The sequence below is a fragment of the Sinocyclocheilus rhinocerous genome, unplaced genomic scaffold (genome assembly GCF_001515625.1).
Source record: "Sinocyclocheilus rhinocerous isolate Xijiao unplaced genomic scaffold, SAMN03320098_v1.1 scaffold57, whole genome shotgun sequence".
NCBI classification, from domain to species: domain Eukaryota; kingdom Metazoa; phylum Chordata; class Actinopteri; order Cypriniformes; family Cyprinidae; genus Sinocyclocheilus; species Sinocyclocheilus rhinocerous.
Genome location: NW_015652130.1, coordinates 1347791 through 1373894, shown reverse-complemented (window position 1 = coordinate 1373894; position 26104 = coordinate 1347791). Strand labels below are relative to the sequence as shown.

At 35.2% G+C, this 26104-nt stretch overlaps 1 protein-coding gene across 1 annotated transcript in view; it reads right to left on the bottom strand.

Moving 5' to 3' along the window:
• The window catches only part of LOC107713520 (neural cell adhesion molecule L1-like protein), an 88200-nt gene extending 63844 nt beyond the window's left edge, over positions 1-24356 (bottom strand). Inside the window, exon 1 of the mRNA XM_016519046.1 lies at positions 24291-24356. The gene's annotated coding sequence lies outside the window, so the exon portion shown is untranslated. The remainder of the gene's footprint in view (positions 1-24290) is intronic.
• Positions 24357-26104: the final 1748 nt, after the last annotated feature.

Genomic DNA, 26104 nt, shown 5'->3' with positions numbered 1-26104 from the left:
AACATGAAACATAAAAATGTATTTTATGTATAATTTTTAAATTAAAAAAAAAAAAAATTACGAATTTAAATCTTTTTAAAAATAGACTATTATACTATAATACAATAAAAACATAACCCTAACCCTAACTTAAAATAATACTTCATATAATGAAAAAACTTGGCATAGAAACATTTCACAATATTTAATTACTAGTAACTTTCATAATTGATAACAAACAAATGGCAAGCTATACATTGCATTTAACATGACATTTTGAAGTAGAAAAAAATAAGTTCATATTTTCTTGTAAAACGTACTACAATAATCTTTGTTTTGTTTACAAAAATATTTTTTACAGTGTAGAAACCAGTAAGCAACTACCTATAACCACTTTGCAACACACTAATAAACACTCTGAACACCTTAGCAACCACATAGCAACACACAACACATACACCAGTGTTTCCCCTGCCATTATTTCGTGTCTCTGTGTTAATGAATGGCGCAGACGTGCGGTTTTGTTTACCACTTGTACTGAATCGCGCGTGATGCTTGCGGTGATTTTAGCATCTGCCGTCTCACTGAATGAGGACATAAATACATGAACAACATCTCCAGAACTGCCCTGAGAGTCACTTCATGAGCATTTGACTGTTTCATTTGAGTAAAACTATCCTCATATCATATACACACAGAAACGTAAAAGTATTCAAGGCAACCCGTCAAAATAAAAGTTTGGTTTAACTTCAAGGCATTGCGGCAGAAATATATTACTATTGTTTAGCAGAATGTACGATATAGGCTGCTACTACTACTACTAAAATTATGAAAACCTTATTTTTAAGGAATAATCATAAAATATTTCTTCAATGTTTTAATTGTAATATTAAATGACCTTTATTTTCCAAAATATAACATTTGTTTAATTTTCATTACTTAAAAGATGGATTAAATTAATATTTTATGCCTTAAAAATGTAAATACACAACACAGAATTTCTGAGCAAAAAATCGTAAGGCTATTGTAAGAATAAATGAAACTTGTTTTTATGCTTTCAAATAATTAGACATGCTAAATCAGAATTTGGTAACAATAAAACATAAGGTTGGAAAAAATAAAACATTTCATAGGGCCCTAAACATGTAATTTTTGTTAAAATTTAAATAAATTGATGTTAAATTGTTTAAGTTTCATGATTTTAATTAATTAGACATGCTTTTTTATTAATACAATTTAATTTAACCATTAAAAAGGAGTCCAGAAAAAAAAAACGGACTAGGGTGGCTAGTGTGTATAAGCTAGACTTATTTTTGGACTTTTGAAATCTTCTGCTCTCACCCTCCCAGTCAACTCTCCTTAACGAGAAATGGAAACAAACCAGATTTCGCTGAGATTGGACTGCATTTATGGTGTGCTCAAGTCTTAATGACAATAACAGTACGTAATTAATAATTATACAAAGCCATTAGTAAACTGTGAATTGTGTTAAAAACAAGAACACAGAACAGTGTTGTAAGTCTTAAAATGTTAAATTACATTGGCGCTGATAGCTTTGTGGGCAGTACGCTGACATGTAGCGCCGTTGCGCTTCAGGTGTCCTAAGTTTGAGTCCCAGCTCGCAGACCTAGGAATGAGGAACTCGTAATGAAGAAGTTACGAGTGTTCTGCCATTGTCGTGACATGTTGCCACGTATGGTAACTCATACTCAGAATTTGTGCTCTGCATTTAACCCATCCAAGTGCAAACATACAGGAGTGAGTAGTGAACACAACCCAAACAAACCGTAAACACACCAGGAGCAGTGGACAGCCATTGCTTGGTTTGGTGTCTTTCTCAAGGGCACCTCAGGCTCTGTCCACACAAACGTGGGTATTTTCAAAACCGCAGCTTTTTCTATTGCGGTTTTTGAAAACTCCTGCCAGGGTGAAGATTTTCAAAAACTCCGGTTGCAGTGTTATCGTGTAGACAGCTAAACCGGAGGTTTTGGTTGTGACGTCGGAGCATGCACTGTTATCTCCGCCTACTGGAAACTTTTTCAGGCTTCTGATTGGCCAACATGGCTTTACGTTTGAGATTATATCGCCACCTGTTGGCTTGGCATGCTCTTGACAGTGCTTCATAGCATGCTTTTGCATTTTCATGTGGACAGAGATTTTTTTATAAACAGAAGAAAGAAAAACTTTGCTATTATCACCAATCAGCTCTTGAAGTGATAAAAAGATACATTCTTTGAGCACACCCTAAATGACAAATTATCTGGATGGAATTTTGCATACATTACTAACTTCTAGTGGAGAAACAAATGAGGGGGTGAGAGGTTAACATTTCCAAAAAAAAAAAAAAAAACCTTAACCCCCAATAAGGGCCACCCTAATACACACACAAAGTATTAATTTCAAATGAAATAAAAAGCATGTTTTTAAATACATATATATACAAAAATGTCATAATGTGCAAAAATACTTAATAAAATTCTTTAAAAAAGCAGTAAGCAACTACCGAACAACAACTTCACAACACACACAAAAACAACAACAAAAAACACTCAGAACACAAAAAATCTAATCTGTTTTGTCGCATGTATAATAGGAAACAAATTTAAAATGTAAGAACTGAACAAATCTGAACTTCACATTTTACAATAACACTAACATTTACAACACACAGTGTTTTCAGTATATCAAGCTTGAAAAGGCACAGGCAGAAAGTCACACATGATGTCATTTCCATGCTGATGAATATACTCATCCACTCAGATGACATGGTACACTTCCCCATTATATTCCACTTTCACACCGAATAAAACGTGCCCCACCACAGTGTAGTTTTTAATGGATTTGATCCCGATGTCTTTTAGAAGCTCTGAAAGAGACAAGGCCAACATCCCATCTGACTGCTTTTGGCACTAATGATGGTTGCTATTGACCTGGAATGCAAACCCATGCTGTGTAACACAGTGGGACAGTTTGTTCAGTTGAGCGGCACGTCACACCCTATATCGCCCACAGCTTTCATCCGGCAACACTCAAAAGTTCAAGTCAGCAAATCTGCTTTGTTGTTTTACCCCAAAAACATGCATAATGTATGTCATACTCTAGTAGCCAAAGTGATAATGGCATGAAAGGTTAGAGGATCCACCTGAATTTACATTTGTGAGGATGCTTTGATTCGCATCATGATCTCAGATCTAAAATGAGGTTAGTGGGAGAGATACAAATGATTGGTTGCAGACTAGTTATTGACTCATCTAAAAAAGTATAAGAGGAGCCACGTGATTCTGTAAATGGTCCATCTTTTACTGCTGACAGGGTAGGGCCCATGCCCTTTAGATAAGAAGATTACAGAGTGATACAGAGGTCTAGCAGATTTTATTGTGCCAGAGCTGAGCCATTTAAAGGATAGACGGAAACTCTCTCTTTGGAGGATGCTGCATTCAGGTTTTAATATCTCCCAAACCCAGCTGTTCACCCATCAAATGTGACAGGTGTATGAAATAAAAGAAAATAGGGATTTACCCTTAAGGTGACATCTTTTTCGAGCACAGTTTGTTCTGTTTTAGTCAGCATGTTGGTAAAGTACAGCATGGCCAAATCCTTGTTGCATTTTAAAAATATATTTTATCAAAAAATGGTCTCATACTGTTACGAAACTATCTATCTATCTATCTATCTATCTATCTATCTATCTATCTATCTATCTCTTTTAAGCAAGGCTTTGAAGACATGAAATCTTGACCAATTGTATTTTGACTCTACAATAAGGTTTATTATTTAATTATTTCATTTGTTAATATTAGTTATCATGAACTAACAATGAAAAATTGCATTGGTTAATATTATGGAACTGAGCTAAGATGACTAGAAACAAAACATTTGTATTTTTATTAAATAACGTTTACAAACTTGAATAAATACTGTAACAAATGTATCATTCATTATTAGATAATAATGGGCTAGTTAACTATTTAGTTAACTAATGGGACCTCATTTTGAAGAGTAACAAATTTATTTGAATTTTGATTATACTAACTTACATTCAAATTCCAATTCGAATTTACATTCAACTTAAATTAAGGAATTTATCTGAATTTTAAACACAATTCAATTTAAAATTTAAAATCACACCTGCAATTGACATGTATTGTTGTATGGAAAGAAATGCCTAACAGTTCTTTAAAAATGTCTGCTTTGTCTTTCAAAGATAAAAAAGGATTCTTTTTTTTTAAACTATTCTATTAAATTCTAAAAAACTATTCTTTTAAATCCTCCAGACAGACATTGTCCATCAATCCATATATCTATTCTCTATACCGCTTCTTCTGTGTAGGGCCACATGATTCCTGGATCCTATCCTAGAATCTTGGCCAAAGGCAGGGAAACACCCTGGAGAGGTGGCCAGTCCATAACAGGATTATGCATTTTCCAGCCAAACATATGTCCTGAAGGAGAACGATATGAGAAATGAGAGACAACACAGAGAAAGGAGCAAATGAGCAATGACCCTTTGTTGGTACAAGACAGAAGCACCAATGAAGCAAAACCACAGAAAGGCATTATGTCTCTGATACGATCACACAAAATGAGGGGTCACGAATCAAAGGAGCGAGTGCCATTACTGGCGCACTGATCAGGCCTCGTTCTGCATGGCAAAGCCGCTTGTTGATTAGAAAAAAATATATATATATTGATTAGTGACAATGAGCAGTCACAGGCTAATCATGATTGATGCCTCATAGCTTCAGTTAACCCTTTCAGGCACAGACACAGACTTACTTTTCAAGCATTACAGTATACAGTAATGTATACATCATTTTGAGGTGGTTTTGACCACTACTTTTAAGTGGCTATAAAAGTATTGGTTTGATTGATGCAAATCATCACAGTCCACTTACTGTGCATTTATTTGGTGCACTGATTAGCATAACATTTTAATCTCTTAAGTAGTGGGAAACTATAAGTCTTGCAAACTGTGTTGTATACAGTACAGATCCGACTTATTAAACTAAGTTGTCAATATGATATGTATCACCACATTTTGTGTACTGCAAAGATGTGTTTTCATTAAACACAGAATGGTTTCTAATATTTTTGCTATGTAATTTTGTATTTCCTGTACTTTTCCTGTATTTTTACCAAACCACTTATTTTTTAATTATCAAACGTGTAATATTTTATAGTTCTTGCTTTAATATTTATAAATTCCCCTTCTAAACTGTTACCTTCAATAACACTTACAAGGAATGTGAAAAATCAGCCTACTTCTACTGGTAAACAATTTTTAGAGGCTGCTTTTTAATAAAACAAACTTTTTTTTTTACTTGCTTTGCAGTATACATATCTAAACATCCTTAAACTATATACATTTACTTCAGAGGCAAAACTGCATAAGACATTAAGATGTTTTCATATATAGTATATTAAATATTTTGTATGTTTTTTTTTACTGCTCTATAATGGCAGATTCTCTACTTTTTACTTGTTTATACGGAAGGTGTAAAATTCTGCCAGTATAGTAAGAGAAAACACATTTATAATAAAGATGCCTGAAGATATCTGTAAATGAGTCTATTATCTTATGTAATATTGCTTCTCAAGCAAATTCAAGTTGCTTCAAAGATTTTTAAACATTTTAAGTGAAAAATCAGACAGAAAAACTTATTAGGAATGTACTTTTGCATTGTTTGCCATCACCACATGTGCACTTTACTTAACAAATCAAAAGTTTCCTCAAATAAACAGTTTCAAACAATTTTCACTACTGAACCTGAAAGGGTTTTAAAGGAACAGGGTCCATCTAGGCAATGATATACAGCTTATCGATTACAAGCCAAGACAGGAAATAGCCAAAGGAATGTGTGCAAGTGGAACTGTTCACTTGAACTCTGTAGTGTCCCTTATCTAAGCATTTGATGAGGAATCCATGGTCTGATCGAAGTGGGCCGAAATAAAGAGTTACTCCAATACTTCTAATGATAAGCAAGAGATCCATATGAGCACATTTAATTTGTTTAAGAGTCTGCCTCAGCTTGAAATACACTCTCAATATCTGACACACTCTGTGCACTATAGCTGCTTGAATCGATCAGCCGTACCGGACAGCAGTGGCTCAACTATCAATGTAACAATCAATGGCATTGCTAAGCACGGGACAGGCCAAAGCTCCCTCATGGCTTCTGGAGCTGCAAGTGTTAAATAAAACTATCATTGATTGTGTGGGGTTCAATTGGATGGGGGAGGGTAGAGGTTTGTGGTCACATAAAACCAATACAAACTTTGGTAGGATCTTTGAGACTACGGTTTGTAGGTAAATGGAGTTGATTAATGTGTATTGTCATCTTATTGCACTGACTCTGTTTTCAATTCCATTTTCAGCATAATAAATGCACATAGCATTGTTGTATCTACATGTTAATACCATTTGTGGGCATCCAGGATCTTTAATTCTGAACTGTTGTCAGCACTGACTATGAGACGATGGAAGAATGTTTCAGAGTAATTAGGAGTCTGGGGGAAAAACGAGTCTAGGAGTCTCTCGAAAGCGCCCTTCCCCCCAATCAAACACAGCCTACAATGGCCACCCCTCCTCCCTTGTCCAAATGCGTAATATTTCGAACAGTAAACAAAACCATCCCCTCTCCCCACCCTAAATGAAGATAAATGAAGACTAAAACCGCTATTAGATGGCTGACGGGTGGTAGGGTTGAAAAGAAAGGGCAAAAAACTGCTGCAGTAGGATGGCATGCTTCCTTCTTGCGGTTGTTCCTGGATACCACCAAGTGCTAGCGGGAAAGAGCATCCCATAGCCGATAATTCATAGTGCTATGGTCTACTCGGTCTCAAATGAGCCAGATAAAACTGCAGCGCTTGCAGAAAGGACGCATTATGGTCTCTGGGCCTTTGGTGGTGTTTTAATGATGATGGCTGTAGAGTTTCTACTTCGTGGTAGCCCTGGGATTGCATCCCCCCACTCCTGGCGAGCAAGGTTGCTGATTGTGCTGCCTGTCTTAATTCAAGCTTTAAGCATGCAGGGAAACAGGAAACTGTCCCTGAATGTCTGTGATGCTGCACGCATTGGGCGCGTTCTCGCTGCCTGTCTTTTTCGTCTTTGCGTGTTCAGCTAGTATTGATTGGCCTCTAGTTTTTGTGCCACATGAGACAGATTTCATGCCTCTGGTCACTGGTGCACTTCACATGCTTAAGTATTCTTTTCATTTTGTGAAAGAGAATTGATCAGACCAGTTAATTGTTCACTCGTTCAATGTTTAACCAATTAGCTGACACATAAAGATCTACTGAATATGGCTTTTTTGTTGTTGTTGTAATGACAATGGGCAGAAAAAAAATCATTCTGAAGATCAAGATGAGTCACTATATGAAACAGGGTCCATTTGATAAGGTGAATCTTTAAATACAATTGTGTAATATTGTAACATTAGCAAATGGCAGTGTTAATAAATTACACAGTGCCATGTGAAGCTAATGTAATAATTAGATTTTTTTAAAATTATATTATATAGACAGTATATCACATATATATCATATATCAGTTGCGTTCCGTCCATATAAGCTGCGAATGCTCCGCATACCCAGGCCATTTGAGAGAATAAGTTCACGGGATAATTCATATAGGCTAAACATGATTATAAGTTGATCCCTTGTCATTTGAAATGTAACTTAAAGCTTAAAGAGTTAGGAATAAGTACGTACAATGATTTATTTGCCAAACGGCAGTAATTTTCTGTAAATCTACGTCAGTTATGGTTGCTTCCGGGCGAGCGGATTCTCCGCAGCTTTCTCGCCTCCGCTCTGTTGCTACTCGTCAGGATTTTAAGCACGTTCTCAGTGATTTGCTGGCCTGCGGATGATTTAATGAGCAAGGTAAGCTGCCCACAAAGCGCTCGCCCAAGCAGAAAAATTTGCTGTTGCTGTCAGATCTCGATTGCCGAAAATCACATTGTGTTTGATGTACCACATTTTAAGTAAAATACATACAAATTATCATGAGATCACGTTGGCAAAGCACTCGCCCAAGCGGAAAAATGTGCTGTTGCTGTCAGATCTCGATTGCCGAAAATCACATTGTGTTTGATGCAAAACCAACTCGACAAAATCAAAAGAAAAAAACACTGTAAATGTATTTTTTTGTTTTCTCAAGCAAGGCAAATTTTAAAAGTCCACTGAAAACATATCTTCTTGCATTTTTGGTCATAGACAATGTATGTTGAAGATATACATTATTGCCAAAATCGTAATTTGAGGGGCTTTTTTGGGTGACAGCGGGAATATTGTGCATGGGTTTAAAGATGTGTATTTATAGATTTTGGGGGGGTTGGGGAGGTCTTATCACTCAGCATACCCGGTAAAAAAAAGTCACCGCTCGCCACTGATATATATATATATATATATATCACACAAATCACAAAAAGATCAAATAGATAAATAAGAATACAGATAGAGGGAAAAATCAAATAAAAAATAAAAATCTTTCATTTCCACATATTTATCAAGGTGATCAAAATGTAAATATTGGCTCAAGGCCTTAAGATTAAAATAGGTAATCCTTTAAAAATGCAAATACTGGCCCAAGACCTAAAGATTAAAGAAAAAGAAGTAATATTGAAATAATAAAGAGATAAAGAAATAATGAAAATTAAATAAATAATATTTTTAATATAAAAAATTAGCACAAGCTATTTAGAAGCACCCATTTTGTTGAACAACTCAAGTACTGCCATTGTGTTGTGAACATGTGTTCTCAGAATTACCCATTTTCCCCAAAGATATGATTGTTTTTCCGAAATCACGCCGGATCTTGCCAGCTGCATTCTCAAATTCCATTTCCTTTACAGATCCTTTAATACATGTCTATATAAAATAATACAAGGGAGGAGGGGTTTCATTTTAGGCAGTGTGGAGAGCAATCATCTTGCCAAGCTTGGGACCTTTATGAATTCCCAGCGTATCTCCTCACACCAGCTGTCTTCCATTGATAACGGCAGGTAGACACGGCTCTTTCAAACCGTTCTCATTCCCCCTCACGGTCTGTGCAGTGTGGACAAGACCAAGTGGACAAATATTTACATTCACTAAATAAAAACATTTTAAAAAATCATATCTTGCCCTTTTTGACACACTTCTTTTTTACTTTGTTCTGAACCACAAGCAGATTTGAGACAAATCCATTTGCAATGCCACATCTCATTCAGCTTTAGTACCAAAGAAACTGTGTATGTGATAAAATGTGAAGTGGGGGTTAAAATGGCAACAATCATGCTAGTAATGCATGGAGCGATAACCTTAACACTAAGGTCTTTACACTGATGTGTTGGGTGTCGCTATGCTAATCTGCTAAAGCTGTTGTATCCCAGAAACTGTGGTTTCGCTCTGCAAATGGATGATATTTGTGTTCAACGGTCTAGTGAAGGTGAAGTCTGTTGTTAGCATTCACTGCTAGGTTTGGTTAAGCTCACTGTATGTCATCCACACTTCACAGCACAAAAGCAATTTGGTGACGTGACTCCACTGCTAATGCTAAATTACTCACAGCAGTGTACAGCAACAAGGCCATTTTATATTATTTATACTGCAGTCACAAAAGAGGTCATTCTGACTTCCACAGCACATACAATAACTATGTTTAAGTCAATGCATAATTTATCATTATAGAGCACTTTCTACATTATTAATAGACTGATAGGTAGTTATGAATAGAATATCATAAACACAATCACATACTCTGTGATTTCACACTTGACAAACAGGTTACTAACCATACCTCAATACTTACTGTGCGCATTTCATTATATATATACAAGTTGAAATTTGAATTTAAAAAATGAATAATGCTAAAATCAATATCTTCTTTGAGTGAATTATTCAAATGACCTTTCTGATACACATCTAGAAATGAATTCGTAAATGTGATTCCATCATGGTTTATGGACGTCTGCTGACTGAATTTTTTTTTTTAAGTTTCCATATAAATATAGTAATATTATATGCATATTACTGTTTCCATCCAGCCTTTTTATCCAACACTCCCAAAATGACATAGCGTTATGGAAACCTTGTTATCGTTGCGGTTTAAAAAATCATCAAAATTTACTTTATTAACTTTATCAGCATCTAAAATGATGGTCCTTTCTGGTTATTTATCTTTCTTTCTTTCTTTTTATGTCATATTGCTGCAGTAAAATGGGTTGCAAATGTCAACTAACATTTAATGGATTTTTTTGGTTGCTAATTTGGCTGCAAATTGGAATACTCAAAATGTTTCAAGAATATTGAAGTTCTTCAGAATGCCTTTGATGGAAAGCAAGTAGAAGTGCATCTATCCCAAATTAGGCTGGTTGAGAAAGTTACTAACAAGACCAAAACAGTGTAGCTTCTGTTCGAAGACACAATTCAAATAAAAGGCCGCTTGGGTCCAGCAAAGGATGTTCATGTCAAGTGAGAGGAATGCTGAGCACTTGGGAGTGAATGGAGAAGAGCTTGCCCGAGTGCCCTTTATAGGGTGGCATAAAAGACTTAGCGGAATGTGAGTTTTAATAGATGAGCTGGTACACCGGAGCTCAAAGCCTCTCATGCCACAGGTGGAGGGAGGGGGACATGGGAGCGGGATTGTTTTTCTATCTTTGTCCAAACAAAAAGTGACATTATATATGGTGCCGTTGTATGACGGATCAGCGGGAGATGAACATGAGTATGTGCCCTTACTCTACTTACGCCTTCCACTTCCAATCTCTCCTTCTTTATTTCTTTGTTTTTAGTTGGTGACCATTGTGGGTGACTGCATGAGGGCATGTTGATCATAGAAGTCTCAAAAAGAAAATTCTTACATTATTTAATCAACCTATGTCACCCAAATCCATGGACTTACTTTTCTTTGTAGAACACAACAGGTAAGTCTTTCCATGCAATTAAAACGGACTAGACTATTCAAACTTCAAAAAATGATGCAAAAGCTGAACAAACTCATCTTGCTACATTCAAAATCTTCTAAAGCCATGAGATTAAACGTTTTTGAAAAATCATTTACATCTGCCCTATTTCTCCTATAGGTATGTTCATGAGAGAGGTAGCAATGTCTAATTTGTGAACGAATCATTCTTTGAGTTCTTGAACAAAGTTCTTGAGTTGAGTTCTTGAGTTCCTAAACAAATGATTCAATTCACAAAATTATTCAGTTCGCACAATTCTTTCAGGAAACCTGATTAATCTAGTTAGTACTTCTGAATCACTCAATGATCCGATTACAGTGGTTAACAGCTGGAAGGGAAGATTATCAGTGAATAATGATGCAAATTTCAGTCAGTATATCACACAAATTTATCATATGACTTCAAAAGACCTAAAACTAGCAAGTTTAGGTCATTTTATGGAGATTTTGCATCCTTTTTAGAAGCTAAAACAGCAAGTAACATTTAATTAAACGAAATTTTGAAGTAATAGCAATAATCATTGTTTTGTTTTTTTACTTTGAAAAATAATTTTTTTGTAGTAATTCACAAAATTATTCAGTTCGCACAATTCTTTCAGGAAACCTGATTAATCTAGTTAGTACTTCTGAATCACTCAATGATCCGATTACAGTGGTTAACAGCTGGAAGGGAAGATTATCAGTGAATAATGATGCAAATTTCAGTCAGTATATCACACAAATTTATCATATGACTTCAAAAGACCTAAAACTAGCAAGTTTAGGTCATTTTATGGAGATTTTGCATCCTTTTTAGAAGCTAAAACAGCAAGTAACATTTAATTAAACATGAAATTTTGAAGTAATAGCAATAATCATTGTTTTTTTTTTTTACTTTGAAAAATAATTTTTTTGTAGTGCAGACATTTTTCCTATTAGGGTTGCATAGAAGAAAGAAAGTCATATGGATTAGGATAAATAAAAGATGAAAGAATTATCATTTTTGCTAAAAAAAAAATAGCACTAAATTGCCAAAACCGCTTTGAAAATTAAAAGCAGCTCTTATCAACACTACTGAACAATACTTGAATTCTGCACTGCATGAATTCTCTCTCATGGTACCAGCCAGATGAAATAGTGTTCCTCTTCTTTCTGCTGTGTGCACGTGTGGAGAACCTCACACGCTAGTAGTTCTATCAAGGGTCCCATGTGACACAGGTTGCCCATAGTAACCGGCTTAGCTGCAGTCAATGGAAAATAATACATTAAAGAGTAGTGAAAACAACTTCAAACACAGCAGTCTTGAAAGATTCAGTTAGTGGATGTAATGAATCAGATACAAACCGCTCGGGGCTGTTATTGCACAGCAGAGCTCAACGTGTCAATCATAGCTGATGGCCTGTGAAAACGTAGGCAGGTCTTTTTTTGATTCTCGACCCCATTTGTATGATGGACAGCCCCGTCGTCCAATTACCACCACACGCTGCCAGATCACCACAAGGGTCGCATTTAACAGACCTCGGGTGCAGGAAGAACACCTGCATCGTGCAATTTACCACTGGGTTTGTTGACAGTTCTGGATCTGTGACATTTCTAAACGAGGGGGGTTCGAATAACCTTTGCTGAACGTTTGAAACGTACACTATACAACAGGCAGAAACAGGTTTGTAATTATGGAAAAATTAAAAAGAAAAGAAAAACTATATATAAAAATATAAATCGACGGTTACAATGATGCTTGTCAGTGACACAAAATACCTTTTTTTGATCAGAACAATCTATGCAAATGATGTTGACGAAATGCCTAACGGTTATTGTTATGCTGTCATATGCATTTAGCCCAACACAAAGCCTCTCTATGCATGTAGACACATGAGCATATAGAAAAAGACTGTGTTGAAAGCTAACATAACTGTTCTCCTCAAACATCGTTAGTGGGAAAGAAGTGTGCAAAACTGCTTTGTTCGTGTCTCTTCTCATCCATGTCAGCCGGTACAATAACTGACAAAGAAGTGAAACCACTTTGGCAGCCATATTTGAGGTGAGTCATATAACAGCAGGTCTCTGAGGGGCTTCGGTGCTGACAGTAACGCATCCACGCTCGCTTTCCCAGCTAGATGCTAATTAGGAGAGCGCAGGTAGACAGCTAAATCTTAGAAGAAAAAGAGAAGATGAATTGCAGAATGGCAAAAAAGGATCAGTATGCACTAATTAGGGTTAATTGTGAGATGTTTTGCTTGAAATTCTTTTGTCAAGGACAGACCAGAATGAACACCAATTATAGCTCTCTTTTTGTCATTCTCTTGGCCTGAGAGTGATAAAGAACCAGATTAGTATTCTATATGTTTCTTAAAATAACCATACAAACATGGTCTTTCACATTTAAATCTGACTGCTAAGGGGTGTTCACACATATAGCAACTTAAGGTTGAATACAACAGCTGAGTAGCTACTACTTGCCTACTAGTAAACAACACAACAAACAAGAATTGGCACTCAGCATGCCGTAGTTTCTGCATTTAAGCAACTTATTTCATTGCCATTGTGTCGGATAACAGTTCAAATATATCCTCATTCTAAAGTAGGACATTCGTTTCCCAGGATACATAACATTAAATGTAACTCTGAACTGTTTTTACCATTTAACGTCTCTTGAGCCAAAACAGTCTGAAGTATCTTGAGATTTTCACCTTCTGCAGAATGTGTAATTTAAATTTAAGCAGTGTTTCTGTAGCCTTCAAAGTTTTCACATTTGCAGCACAACATTATGCCATAAGAACACAACCTAGATGCCATTTCTGCCACATAATTAAGAAAAAAAATCATGCTATAGTAAATCATCATTATGACATACTAAGTGATAATTATGAAATAAAAAAAGTAAAAAAACATGACATAAGGCAAAATAATTCATAATTTCAAAATGATTGTACCAAATTTATTACCATTTGTCCCTATGCAATGGAAATGTGCTTCTAAACACAATACTACATAATTTTTTATTTTTTTTTAAACTAAACCCGTGTCTACTGCTTCTGCTTACAACATCATTCCGTCTCTATTTGTATGATAAGAAAGCACTACTGCAAAGTTAGCAACTGTACAGTTTATGTAAAACGTGAACATTTTGCATCCGATTCTGCTGTGTACCTGCATGTTTGTAATTATCAAAAACAATTAAGCTTAAATTACCATCACGTATGCTCTGTTTTCTGGTACTTTATGTACCTAAATCTGCCATGTAGCAATTGCCGCTAAGCATAGTGATTACATTTCTTAAAATGTGATAAAGAACCAGATTAGTATTCTATATGTTTCTTAAAATAACCATACAAACATGGTCTTTCACATTTAAATCTGACTGCTAAGGGGTGTTCACACATATAGCAACTTAAGGTTGAATACAACAGCTGAGTAGCTACTACTTGCCTACTAGTAAACAACACAACAAACAAGAATTGGCACTCAGCATGCCGTAGTTTCTGCATTTAAGCAACTTATTTCATTGCCATTGTGTCGGATAACAGTTCAAATATATCCTCATTCTAAAGTAGGACATTCGTTTCCCAGGATACATAACATTAAATGTAACTCTGAACTGTTTTTACCATTTAACGTCTCTTGAGCCAAAACAGTCTGAAGTATCTTGAGATTTTCACCTTCTGCAGAATGTGTAATTTAAATTTAAGCAGTGTTTCTGTAGCCTTCAAAGTTTTCACATTTGCAGCACAACATTATGCCATAAGAACACAACCTAGATGCCATTTCTGCCACATAATTAAGAAAAAAAATCATGCTATAGTAAATCATCATTATGACATACTAAGTGATAATTATGAAATAAAAAAAGTAAAAAAACATGACATAAGGCAAAATAATTCATAATTTCAAAATGATTGTACCAAATTTATTACCATTTGTCCCTATGCAATGGAAATGTGCTTCTAAACACAATACTACATAATTTTTTATTTTTTTTTAAACTAAACCCGTGTCTACTGTTTCTGCTTACAACATCATTCCGTCTCTATTTGTATGATAAGAAAGCACTACTGCAAAGTTAGCAACTGTACAGTTTATGTAAAACGTGAACATTTTGCATCCGATTCTGCTGTGTACCTGCATGTTTGTAATTATCAAAAACAATTAAGCTTAAATTACCATCACGTATGCTCTGTTTTCTGGTACTTTATGTACCTAAATCTGCCATGTAGCAATTGCCGCTAAGCATAGTGATTACATTTCTTAAAATAAAGTCTAAATCAAATGCTATCCCCTCCTGAGTTCTGCAATAATGACATTTGCAATCATGTAACTGCAGCAGGGTTCAAGCTTTTGAGATGTATATTTACATGTTTTTGTTCAAGTGCATAAAAATAGATATTTTCTCAGTTTGTGTATTAAAATCAAGCAAGCACCAGTTGAGCTACAGGAATGGGATGTAGGAAACTGAAGCAATAACAGCATTTTTCATCACAATTAACTGCAAGCAAAAGCTTGTTACAAGAAACTGAAGAACCTAGTTTCCTTATTTCCCAAGGTTTCCCAAATTAGCGACCAATCACCCATATGGGAACTAACAGCACATCTGTATTCCCTCTAAATATAAAGATAAATTGAACAAATTGGAATCTGTCTTGAATTTAAGGGATTTCACTGGGACATGCAGAAGTAATTGTAATGAGGTCACAGGGCTGTGGGCTCTCGGCGGGGTCAGTAAGGGACATGGGGGTTTTGGTCCAAGAAACAGTTTTGAATTATATAGGTTTGGCAGCGTTCTTGTACAACAGTTGCTGTTCCTGCAGGATGTGAACATTGAGATCTTGAATATCGCTGTGCTTCTAAGCACAATTAGGTGCGCACAGTGCCAAGGACAGACACAAAGATTGTCTTGTCCTTCCACAAAGTCTTTGTCAGAGATTAAACGGTGTCCTAACAAGGAGGAACACAGTACATTTCCAGGGAAATTTGTCACATAAAGTATGTCTTTTAAATTCCGATTCTATTCCTGAATTATGAAATTAATTAGAATTGAGGATTCAAACAGGATGTTGAATTGAAATTCAAATTTAAATGTAAAAAATTTTAATTAAAATAAATTATTATAACTGCAATTATTAACTAGAAAAAACAATGTTTTTTTTTTTTAGGAAAAAGCCTTGTTTTAATTTTTTTTTTTTTTTAGAAAAAAAGATTTAAGAGCTTTTAGATTTTGAATGATTGATTTTGATGAATGTTTATCAGACGTACAGAACAACAGACAGACAGAACGATAGCTAGCTAGCTAGATAGATAGATATCGACGAAATATTCTGGTTGGTTGGTTAAAAACACAAATTTACATTCAAGATAATGCTTTTATGACTTTATTGGGATGAATTTAGTTTCATCATGTTTTGAAGACTGATGCAAGTTCTTCTCACATCTACAATGAGTGTTTGCCGAATGACTCAAATGTAATTATTTAGATAATTTAACTAGCTAATTCGATTAGCGTTGGGTTAAATCCAATTACATTTCCACACAAACTTTGGCCATATGTTGAGATTTGTGCAACACTTCACGTATAAAAGGCTGAATCTAATTACCTTAAGATGCTTTTCTTTGCAACAGTGTCTTTAAGGTTTAAGTGCACATTGAGTGACTGAAGTTTACTTTGCGAGCCATTTATTATGCCTTCCATGCTTCTTTCTAATCAATGCTCATCAACCCTCTGATGCCCGGCTAATAGCGTTTTACTGCTCTTAGCCAGTAAACATGTTCTCTCTATGCAGGGCACGCACATATATTAGCAGTATGCGCGTTGTGGTTTTTTTTTTGCATTTGCATTTGCATTTGCACGTTGTAACACCTTCAATGTAATGGGTCCCAATGGGGGTGTTATATATGGGTCTCACACACTGTCATTCTGATAGACTTGGTTTCCGAGTTGGATATACTGTATAGAGAGGCTTGTTAAGACCATAGTGCATGATAAACAAATCGAAGTGGGCATTAGAGAAGGCAGAAATGGCTTCATTCACATGGGGACTGCACCTGCTGGTCTTGTTTTTGTTTATGTGTGCACATATGGAGTTCATACCCATTAGAACTGATTTACAATGTGATGCAAGACAAGCTGAAGTCCTTAGCTCTGGCATGAAGGTTGACCTCAGACAATAACACAAGTTAATGACCCACAAGCCATTGCTAAATTATTTAGCTTAGGTTGGATGTCGATTTAAATCCTAGCAGTCATGCTTAAAGGGATAATTCTTTAAAAATTTTAAATTTTCATCATTTACTCACCCTTGTGTTATTCTATACCTGTATGACTTTCTTTCTTACTTGTGATACAAAAGAAGTTGTATGGAAGAAAACAGCATGAACGATTATAGTGAATAGTAAACATAGCTGTCAAGCAAGATTCAGTCAATAATTACTTTTTTATGTTTACTTAAAAAGCTATCATTTAGCCTTAGAAGACTTGTTATATAGATCCTGAGTTGTATTGACTGCTTTTATGGTGTTTTTTTGTTCATTTTGGAGATTGACAGCTCCTGTGTAGGGATGCAACAGCCTTTCAATAACCAAAACAATTAGGAATGTCCATTGAAATACAGTGTATAAATAAACATGAAATAAAATAATTTGTATATTTTAATGTACATAATAAAAAAAATCTACAATTAATTAAGGCCCATAAAAATACTTTCATAAATATATACACACACACAAAAAAAACTTGTGGTGTAGAATTGTGGAATTATTTTTCTTCTTAGAAATTGCTATTAAATTTAACAAATAATTACAAAGAAATGGCAAGCAACACATTGAATTAAATGTGAAAGCTTGAAAAAAAAAGTACTTTTCTGCTACGACATTATCCAACATTTACAATGACACTAGGTGTAAACTTTAACTTTTAACATGCAACCAGCCCCAGGTTCTCATCTGGTGTCATTATGGGAAAATAATACTTTAAAACATCTCTATTTGTGTTCCACAGAAGAAAAAATACCATGATACAGGTCTGGAAGAACATGACAGAATTTTCATTTTGGGGTGAACTGTCCATTTAAATTTATAAAGGAGCTTGTTAACGCAAGAGTTAAATGTTTCTTCATTAAAGGTCTTCTTGCAGGTCCTGTGACTGGTACATCCTTGTTTACATAGCGAGACGGACAAACTGGCGCAAAAGCAAACCTCTGCATGTTTCATATCACGTCCCCGGACACAATGAGCCTTTTCACTGCCATGAACTTTTAGGTCCCCATGGCTGTCACATCTATCCTCCTTCATCCTTTCTTTCTAGCATCCTTTCTTTCCCTCCACTCCATCTTTGCAGTGCCTTTCCAGGCTTGCCCATACCCTGAAACACAACCTCCTTTATGAGAACCCCAGGGACAAAGATGTGGCTATTCCATAAGCGGTCAAAGCCCATTCATCATTTTATTATTTTTTGTCTTTATTTATATAATCCGCTCCCTTCACAGTTTGGGTCTTGCTGATTTGAATAATGGCTCGTATAAATTCCATCAGTGTCACATGCTTTGCGTTTCATATCTCTATCACAGGGAACATTATATTGTAGACATCATGAGCATGCTATATTTCACACCATGTTATGGGACATATAATAGCATGATTTTTTAATGCGGCACCCTGCGGTCTTGAAAAGTTCAGAATCGTATCTCCTGTTGTTTAACTGATATGTCCTGCCTCATGAATAAGATTTAAAGTGCATCTGTGGAAGTGGAGATTTGTGTAAGAGATAGGACCATTAATCAGACTCTGACCACAGGCATGCTGGGGGATGGGCACGTGCAGGAAATGTTGCCGCTGACGTTATTTTGCCTCACAGGTATGGTTGGCAAAACATAAAAAATAATTGTAAAAAACTAAAGTTTAAAATCAGTAATAAACTCTTATTCTGAGATATTTTTTACACTAGGAGCTAAAAATCACAGCGATTTCATAGATATAAAGTTGAAATTACAATATGTCTGAAAGAAATAGGATCTTCAGATAAAAAAGTATATATACAGGGAGACCTTTTCTATCAAGAATTGACTGGACATTAGTGAATCATGGGCATTCCACACCAGAATGAAGACGGACCTAAATGTGAGTTTGATTCAAATTAATAAATAAATAAACAGCCATAAAAATAGATAATACATAAAATAAAATAAAATAAATAAAAATAAAATAAAAAATATATATATTTTTAAATTTTTAAATTCATGAGTAAAATAAGGTCTGTGGTAAACATAACTTGACAATACTTAATGATTTGTTGTATAACATAAACTGCACACACTCACACCCAAACATTCTTATGTAGTAACTTATTATTATAAGACCTTAGACCTTGTTTTACTTATAAATTGAAACAGCCCATTATAAAAACCCATACGAAAATCTTGAGGGAACTCATGGCTGCAGCACTCTATTTGGATTTTGGCTAGTATTAATGTAAAAAAGAAAAAGTAATTGTTACATTTTGAAAATTATGATTATAGGCTTTTATGATTAATAAAAGGTGATTATGTTAAATTATGGTTAAACGTGCACAATAAGACCAGGAATTTGCATTAAAGAGAGATAAACAGGGTCGATTATAATTTTATGTTGACTTCAAACTAAAAAGAATGGTGCTTCTCTGAGATATAGCCTGTGCGCAGCAGATATTATATTACTTCATATACACAAACAGCCAAAGGGCATTTTCTCACAATCCAGTGCTTCAAGATCCAAAAAAATACTGAATGATCAAATAACATCTAACGCTAGATGAATCATACAGAAACTGTGCATTCCTACTGCCTTAGGCATTTGCAAAATGTACAGGCCTAGTGTTCTCCCTGCTTTCTGTTTGCCTCTTGGGAAAGGATGGATAAAGGGAACCCTGAACATGTCGATAAGACTGACCTCCTTTTCAGGTTTGTCCTTCCGTATTACCTCATCATATTAATTCTCCTTTTGGTGTAACTGATGACGGTGACCGAGCCACTCCAATGACAACCAGCCTGTTAAATAAGGTATGGGGGAGAATCTCCATCACTATAATCACCACATCTTTACTACGGCTACCCGTTATTCCCCTCCCCCAATGCTGAACAGACAGAATTGATCTATTTCACACCCACATTCAAAACCACAGAATACACAGGCTACACACAAACACACAGGCGCTGCCCTCTCCTTCAGAGAAAATTATTTAATAAACAATAAGTGGATCTCAGAGATAGTGGCTTCAAGCTAGTAATCATGAAAAATTGTTTCTATAGGTGCTGCCACTGTGAGGAATGTCTTCAGAATTGACAACTGAAGCTTATATTGTAATTTCAATGTAATAGAAAACCTTAAGCAAAGGCTTAAGTACAGCATAGGTCCAAATTGTTCTAATTATGAAAGGGACAGTTCACAAAAAATTACAAATTCTGTCACAATTTAGGACCCTCATGTTGTTTAAAATAAGTAAGACTTTCTCTTTTCTGCTGATAAACCAAATTCTGAAGTACAAAAAATCACTATAATTAAATATATAGAATATAGAATATTATAATATTACAAAATACATTTTTAATATTATATATTTTTTAATTATTTTATATAAAACATTTAAAATATGGTTTTAAAACGTACTTTATGAATAAACCATTACTTTTTACAAGCTGTATCTCTTAAATTTCATTCATGCCTTTTACATATTCAAACTTTGAATGTCAAGATGATGCATTGCAACAGTATTCAAGCCAATGACAACAAATAGTGAATAAATATTTAAATTTGGTTAAATTTGTCATAAATTTAAAACAGTGTGCATATGTCATTTGGAGTATTTTTAGAGTTTTTTGTACTTTTTTGGAGAGTCCACTATATGCTCAAAGTCATACAGGTTTATTCTTGAGGATAAATAAGTAATGACAGAATGTTAATTTTTGGACTGAACTATCCTTCTGAAGCTGTTTGTATGTTTAGCTTAACAACAATACTCTCTAACTTAGTCCTTGAGAAAAATGATTTAGAACTGATATTGTGTTTGTTACCAAACCAAATCCAGTTTGCAAAGTTTGCAAATGTCAACTCTGTGACATTCCCAGTAATGTTACATTTGCAAACCAGACTAAAGAGCTCATTCTGAATAACTTTTCCTCCCTCTCACATTCCCTTTCACACAGATTCACATCATATCTGCGCTTCTTTTCAGGCATGCCACCCTCATTCATTTATTTATTTATTTAGTGTCGTTCTGCTTTAGAAAACTTCGGTGCCTGCATTAAGCTCGCATGAAAATGAAAAGAGAGATGCAGCATGTTTTTTAGCTTAGGGCGCAGGTGTTCCTCAATTGAATTTGTATGTCTGAGTGAATATGGCATCACACATGGAGATGAGAGGCCTCGCTGTAGGTTTCATCTCTGCCTGCGATGGTTCGAATCCAGTGAAAATCAGTTAGCCTACACTTCGCTCAGCCACAGAGGTTATCTCCCACACAAAATGAAATCTGGATTGTTTTTGCAACCTTTGAATAAGATAAAAGTATATCATGAATAAGAAAAAGGTCTTATCGCACATCGATTTACAGTGATCCTCAAAGAGTATAAAGAACTAGATTTCTGGTGCTTGACCGCAAGACCCTCTAGCATGAAACTAGGGTGCTTCCTATGCAGTTGCTAAGGTGTTCTGGTCCCTAGAAATGCTTAAGTACCTTATTCTCTAATAATTTTATCATCCGCCAGGTTCAATCATAAATCTCAATGTTTAGAAAACAGCACACCTCTCCTCAACAAGCGACACTACTTGATCCTCACATAAACTGTACAAATAGAAAATCATTTTATTGGATGGCAGGCATCTGATAGGCACAGAATAATGGTGGCGTCCTGCATTGTTCTATTTGTGGACTGTTGGTGAGAGGAATTTGCCCTAGTTTCCTCACAGTGGCCTCAATTGGCAGAATTTGGCAAATAAATGGCCATTATGCCATGAAAGAATTCCAGTTTAAACTTACATAAGACGTTATGAACATAAAAAGTAACAACAGTTGACCATTTAATCTATTTTCCATTCAAATTTTAATTGCTTAAATGGCTATGTTAGTTCCTGGTCATCAAATCCAAAAAGAAACGTCACCCATTGGTTCGAAAGGTTGATAATGTTCCTTAGAACTTCTTATGAGCTCTGAAACCTAGAACTTTGTTACTATAAAGTGCACTGAACTTTGCTATTGTAAAATATCTTTCATATAATGAATCATAATGCTTTCAAACTATGTGCCGGCCTAATGATTTATAATTTCGCCGTTAAATCGCCCAGTAAATAAACACACAAATGTGTGACCCGACCCAATTTATCAGGTTAACTGTTGCATAATAATGATAATCAGCCCTACTGGATATCATACATAAGCAAGATTTGAATTTGAAATAAATGAGGCCTATTGTTCCTGGAAGTGGGATTTTAAAAACACTTAATAGAAAACCAGCAATCTATGATGTTCTCACAAGCTCAGATGAGCACAATGTTCATTCCTCTGCCACCACTCATTAGTAGCAAATCACACCCACTGTCTCAGTGGAGGAACATCCAACTCATTTCTTATCTGGCTTTTCCACACTCTTTACTGTGGACCGAAGAAGAAACCAATCATCGTGCTAATTCATCCTACCGAATTCACTCGTGAAGTCTCAAAGCACGCGAGGCTGCCTTCTGTCTCTAATGCGACTTTAATTGTTTTCATTACAGTAGAGTAACTTATCTTGCTGTCATGACACAGATTTAGAAAGAATCTGATTTTCATAATAGGTGGAAAGGCTTCATAATCACATCAAAATTCAACTCTGAGGGCAGCATTCAATATGTTTTACATTAAAGAGCCTACAGTACTTGAGGAGTTCACAAAGCCTACATGTTATGTAAATGGGTTTTGTATAACTAAACTCTTAAAATTAAAGATTTTTCAATGGTTTTTGATGATACATCAGGTTATACGTTCTTCCAATCAACATATTAGTTTCTGTGTTCTTGAAAATACCAATACATCAGGGTTTCTCAAAGGAAGAAAAGGTAGTGTTGCCTTCTCTAAAAGAATCTGATAAGAATGGCTAACCAATGGAAAAAGTTTAGGGATACAAGTGAAAAGTTACGAGAGAGGATTGGTTATTAATCACACTGTCAGCTTAATAATACCTGCCTATGATGTTCAAAAAAGCTGTGCAAATCATCCTGAAACTGGTAAAAATAGACAAAGAAAACAACTTACCCACTCAGACATCTTTACTTTTGGTCACATCTGAATCAAAATTTACCTGAAATTACTTAATATATAAATGGCATCCACCTGCGGAGGGTTTGATGACTATTCATTCAAAAAAGATCACTGTTTTATAATATAATGTAATATAAATTGTATGTCATAACCTGTTTCATTAACCTGGAAACCATTTCACCATCAAATGGAACATGAATTTAAAAAACCTCCATCAATTCAAGAATGGGACTTTGCCTCCTCGTTTCAAAAGCTCACCATATGCCACTGCAATACATACTGTAGATGATTTTCTCAACTAGAGAATGGAAAATACACTGTGGAACTTCACCAGCTTGCTCTAAAACCCTTTTTCCTTTTAACCAAACCGTTTATTTTACGACCATATAGCCTGGGGTTCAGTGAGAACCCAAGAGCAAGCCAAGCACTCCAAAAACACAAGAGATCAATCATGAAGAGGAAAATTAGCATCTCTTCAAGATCTAATGTTGGTGGTAAGGATGTCAAGGGCTACCAAGGGCATGTTTTCAAAAGCACAATATGCTTAAAGCACCACAAGTGCAATGAAAGTACTACATGTACTGCATAGAAAGAACTGCAAGCCAGTATCAATTTTAGATTCACAGATTGTACTACATCATTAAGTCTCATGAGAACAAAACGCCACTATTATGCTATAAATCTAACAGCTTCATTTTTCTATACGTCTATATGGCTCAAGCAAATAGCAATGCAATATTCAATGTGCATATGGCCACTTAAATCCATCTTTAATACACATGATGCAGTTCTTACTATAATAGCCTACCTACACTGAAACGATGCCAGACACATCAAACATAGTTATGTTGCCATATCTGCATCATGTAAACATCCTTAATATCCGTGAAAGCACACATTAGGTAAAAAAGACTTACATTAGGGTTTTCTATCACAGCTGGACTCCAGAGCAAGTACGCTACTCATCGGAATAGGAAATAACCGGGTTTGATTTCACCTGTCAGATGCGCTTTACTATAACTCTCATACATCCTATAACAGGTTTTCAAAGTGTTAAAACACGCGTATCTTATGACATATCGAGGATAAAACCTCTCCTCGCCAAAAAAATAAAAAATAAAATAAAGATGTGCTTACCTTTCGCAGTAGTTTGTGTGCGAAGTGCGCAGAGTTCGAGCTGTTAGCGCTCGACAGCGGAATGTCTCGAGCGATGATGCTTTCCCTTCAGTGGTGCGTTTCTTACAAATACGTTCAGTGAAAGGCTGAACGCAGTCAATAGCTTTTACAAATCCATGGCAACCGAGAAAACCCTCCACAACTTCGCTACATTGTGACCGGCATTAACACACCCCCTTCCTCAATCTACTCACCGACAATATGCCAATTGACTATGAATTTCTCAGAAGACTTAGGGGTATTAATAGTGCACTGAATCACTGTATAATGCTCCTCTTTCCTCACTTTTGTGTTAAACGGGTATTACAGTTCTAATATGTATAAATATATGCACTTTTATGAAATCAAATGGGCATAATACATAACTTAAAATGCTGTTCTTAAAAAAAATAATAATAATAAAATCAAACAAACACAACAGTTTAAATCAAGCTAGTTATTTGGTCTTACAGTAGTAGCTGGTTTGGCTGGTTTTAGAGGGGCTTTTCAGACTGGGAGTGCCTGAAGACCAGCTTGACCGAGCTGATAGACCTGTTTAAACCAGCTAAGACCAGCAGAGTCAAAATACTGTTATGTTAATGGCAAGGACTTAAAAAAATATTTGGCCCCTGTTGTGTTTTCAGCACCTTAGACAGCAGCACAATTGGTGGCTTCTGGATTATGTCTAGTGTGCCTTAACATTTACAGGCACTACATTGTCATGGAAATATGCACTATAGTGACCATGAGTTTAAGGTTATATACAGTGAAGAAAGTTCCAAAAATAACAATTAAAATGCTAAATTTCATTTGCATTACATAAAATATCGAACCAAGTGGCATTTATAAAGAAAGATAACACAAGAACACTTATTGTATCTAGCTGAATTTTAAATGATTCTATCTCAACAGCAAATTGAAGCAGAAACATAATTTTTATAATTAGATTGCCAATGCAAAAACTGCCTTATGTGTGATTTACATGATTTACATGCATTTTTTTATTTGAGTGTTGATTATTATAGCTAGAAAAAATAAATAGCAATTGAACTTAATAGTTTGTGGTAATTGTTACCTTTAATATTATAGAAATGTGCAAGTAGGACTCCTTATGAAGTTTACAGCATTAGATGAGATATTTTTTTTTACTTAGGTAAATATTTACAATATAATGTATTTAAATACAGAGCCACAATTTGTTTAGTAAACCACAGTTTTAATAAAAAAAGAGAAATCTATATATATAGTTTTTCCTATAGTTTATCTGGTTACACTTTACTTGAAGGGGTGTGCATAAGACTGACATGACACCTTCATAATCATGACATGACACCTACATAATCATGACATGACACATGTCATGAATATGAAGGTTTTTTTATGCATGTTTATGACAACTGTCATTAAGTGTCATTCGCTCAGTTATGTAATTTTTAATGCAAAGATGACATTGTTTGAGATGTCTTTTATGGGCTATGGTTAGGGGTAGGGTTAGGTCAAATAATGTCATATTTGCATTAAAAGTAACTGAGCTAATGACAGTTGTCATAAACATGCATAAAACCTCCTTCATATTCATGACATGTGTCATGTCATGATTATGAAGGTGTCATGTCAGTCTTATGCACACCCCTTCAAGTAAAGTGTTACCGTTTATCTATAGATTTTTTTCTGAACTGTGACTTTAAAACAAAAGTCCAAGGTACATACTGAACTGTCATTTTTGTTTACCATTACACTTGCTAAACACAAACACACACACACACACACACACACACACACACACATACAGTGGG